At 44.9% G+C, this 3799-nt stretch overlaps 1 long non-coding RNA gene across 1 annotated transcript; it reads right to left on the bottom strand.

Annotated features, from left to right (window-relative positions):
* Window positions 1-2162: 2162 nt before the first annotated feature.
* Window positions 2163-2861, bottom strand: LOC142572894 (uncharacterized). Its single transcript, XR_012826158.1, has 2 exons — window positions 2739-2861; window positions 2163-2634 (listed from the first exon to the last, which is right to left on the bottom strand). It is a non-coding gene; the product is annotated as an uncharacterized LOC142572894 (long non-coding RNA).
* Window positions 2862-3799: the final 938 nt, after the last annotated feature.

The following is a 3799-nucleotide window of genomic DNA, read 5'->3' as shown; positions in this document are numbered from 1 at the left end:
AATGGTGCGGTTGATGAATACGGCCAAAGGTGGTTCACATTCTCAAATCAGGCGAAAATAAAAATGCAGGAGATGGAATCGACGTCGCATATCATGCACTTAATTTATGGCGTGTATCACGAAACAAAGATTCGCGTTAGTTCAATGCCGTTGTGATGATGTTATCAACCAAAGCGCTGAATGCGTGAGTTCTCGTGAAGAAATTACCAGGCTTCGGTGTCTTCGTGATTAACTTCAATGAATCAATGCGAGCAGCAATGTGAGCCCCGACTTGTGGATGCGTCCATCGAATGTGATGTGCAATCTTCATAGATAACTGAACACTCATGTATATCGTCCCACTCTTTGGGAAATAATAGGTCGAAACTGATGTCCTGTAATTTCATTTCAAATGAAAGTGTTGCAGTCTCGCCGGGTACAATTCGGAATTTGGAAAATATAGCGTCAAGTAATTAAGAGGTTCTCTAGAGTTCATATTTAATTAACTGAATATGTGTTTCAGTTTCTCGTGCTAGTAATGTCCGCCATTTTGAATAATCCAACACTAGGAGAAGAATTGTGCTGTCTACCACCGGCTATGTTTTAAAAAATCCATAAAACTATACATTCGTAAACATACACTACTTACGGTCAACGCCGAATTCTGCCTGCTGCGATGCTGTACACACATGCAAGAACACCAGCTGTATTTCGAAGTGTTTTATTGCGCATTTCATCTTGCACTTGTGCTGCCAGATTTATCTTCACGCCAACCAACCACAAAATTCAGTACGCGAACGCACGCCTATAGAAAGGCAACGAAGCGGCTGTCCGCTGCCCATACGAGCCAAGCGCCATTTGCAGACTTGGGGACAGGGTGTTTACAATAGAGCACAGCTTCCACCTCGAGGCATCATTTGCTTTTGGGAATCGCAACAATCAAAAGAGATTCACATGGGTCGCGAAGAAAGCGGTCCAGTAATAAATGTCACCGGCATCAACCAGGAGGGTGGTTGTTGCTTTCATTAAAGCATGACTCAGGCGCAATGAGACAATGTCAATGAATAGACATGCTTTAATTAAAAGAATGCAATGTTTGTTTCGGTCAAACAAAATTCGTATCGTAACAAATTTTCTTAAGAGTGGTGCTTACTTTATTACATATAAAATGTATCTATTCTTCAGTGTTTCCTGGAAAAAAAGCGTTCACGTTGTATGGGTAGCAATGCTCTGCATTCATGCATGTGGTGTCCGCAAAGGCACGCTCGCACACTTGGTCTACTACAATATGGCTCCTCGCATGTTTTCGTGTTTTGGTCCGCGCTGTGTTCTCTGAATTCTGGTGGTGCCAGTTTGCCAATTGAGAAGTGCAATATTTGCGCTGGTGTTTGCGAGGTTGGTTTCATTGCCGTCAACGCGTTCAGTTAAAACTACTGCGTTGTGAAGACCGCACAAGTGCCCAATTTAGCTTCCATCGTGCGGCTGTGGTGGCTGACGGACTGAACGCCCTTCGGGAAGATACACCCAGACCCAAACACCGAATGCTTTCGTCGTGACGGAAAGAAGCGGTGCTTTGTTGTATATAGGATGCGATATAGCGTGCCGCACCCACACGGTCGGTGTTTCGCTGCATCGCTTTCCCTGCTAAAGAGCTGATCTCTACTTCAACCGCTCATCAAATAGGGTGCGCAGCTAGCACTTCCTATAGTGGAGAGCCTAATCACGTCGAGGTGTGGGACATAATAAATGTACTGCATTGACCGCAGGCCTATATGGCGCTATTCGCTACAGAAAGTGATGTAATTTTTCCTTACATTTTACTTTCTTTTTCTTTTTTTTGCGTTTTCCCGACGTCGAATGCCCCATTCTTAACGAGCCATAAACGTGCGAACACCACAGATCCTTCTCGGAAACTTCGCACTTGTTGTGGGCTTTGACGCTTGACAAGCGCACGATTTCTTGTTGGACCCCATGTACATTCATTTGTTGCAATTGCGTTCCATGCAATGTAAATTACCCATTTGATGTCGCATGGAATGGCGCGAATATATATATATATATATATATATATATATATATATATATATATATATATATATATATATATATATATATATAGATGCTGCACATAAACACACGAAACTGTTAAAGCTACGAAAGCGAACATGAAAAGGAATACAAGATAGTGGAAGGTATAAGAATATATTTATCGAAATCATCGTCAAAAAAGTACAAATTTCAATATTCCCTAAAATAAATCAGCTATTATAGCACAACATACACACAAAATGCCTAATTTGGCCACACACGAAGCGTAGCGGACCACATCTGGGTGTGTACCGCCCAAGTGTCTGCAGATCAATCTCTACTCATGTGGCCTTCCTCGCCACACCTGAGGCATCCTCGTTGTCCTCCACTGTCAGCAGTGGCACAATCCCGGCTCATGTGCCCTTCTTGGTTGCACTTGACGTAGGTTCGGCCGGTGGTGCTTCTCGCTGATCTGCCACGCTCCCAGTGGTCGACGCCCCCGCAGGTGGAAGTGAGCTCCCCCTTCTGTGGGGTTGCCTCACCCCAGCAGTCCGCTACAGCCGCCAAGGCGCCTCCGTGTTGAAGGTTTTCGTTCCAGGTAGATCCCATGGGCGCCCCAACCTGCGCCTTTATAGACGCCATTGTCAGAGCAGCCATATACGCAGCACTCGAGCAGGAGGCAGCAGAAATTGTGATGGTAACGTAGGCCCATCTGTTGTCTGAGTACTTACTACAAGGCCGGCTGGAGGTTGCTGCTTCATTACCACTTTGGCTCCGCGTCCACAGCCTAGCCTAAAGAAAGCGGCCGTGAAACTGCTCGGGACTTCAGCCGAGATCAGACGCTCTTGACAACAGTCTTCTTCTTCTTCTTTCCCTACTTGCGAACGCCACTTGATTCTATGACAGCTCTGGTTTCTCCTACAAGGATCGCAAAAATAACCTCTACATCGAGTTGTGGAATTTTATCGGCTTTCGGTGGCCATTTTCGGTGTTAATGTTTCTGAAGCTGATGGTGTACACTATCGGGGGATCGTATGTGGCGTCTAAAAGAAATATATATACTTCGATTTTTTATACTTTGCTCGTCCGCTTACTTTTAGAAAGCAACAGAAGTGGTGAGTTACTGCTAAAGGTCATGGGTTCGTGTTGCCGCGGATAATTTACAAGGAAATTTGTCAATTACTCAGTCTTCCTCAGCCGAAATGTAATTAGTCTTCGCATCAAATTCTTGACTTTCCTGAGCAACGACGACGAAGAAGAAACCTGAGACGAGCGCGGGAGCTGCAATTGCGTGAAAAATAGAAAGAAAAGTAGTCCGTGCACGATGTAGAAGCAAAGCACGACGGAAAAATACCTCAGCACGAGGCACATGCTGAGCACGAGGCACAGCGGTTGATGAATGCGGCCAAAGGTGGTTGGCATCCTCAATTTAGGCGAAAACAAAAATGCAGGAGATGGAATCGACGTCGCATATCATCCACTTAATTTATGGCGTGTATCAAGAAACAAAGATGTGCGTTAGTTCAATACTGTTGTGATGATGTTATCAACCAAAGCGCTGAATGCGTGATTTCTCGTGAAGAAATTGCCAGGTTTCGTTGTCTCTCTGATTCACTTTGATGAATTAATGCGAGCAACAATTTTAGCCCCAACTTGTGGATGCGTTCGTAAAGGGTAATGTGCCATCTACAGTAGGAGCCCCGATAATTGTATAAAGCGTCGGGAGAACTCCAGCTCCACATGAATTCCGCGAAATCACTCGAGAATGTTAAGAGCCAGCGACTCATACTGA

This window comes from Dermacentor variabilis, chromosome 1, assembly GCF_050947875.1.
Source record: "Dermacentor variabilis isolate Ectoservices chromosome 1, ASM5094787v1, whole genome shotgun sequence".
Lineage (NCBI taxonomy): Eukaryota > Metazoa > Arthropoda > Arachnida > Ixodida > Ixodidae > Dermacentor > Dermacentor variabilis.
Note: the sequence above shows the minus strand (reverse complement) of the source record. Positions and strands in the feature narration are given on the sequence as shown.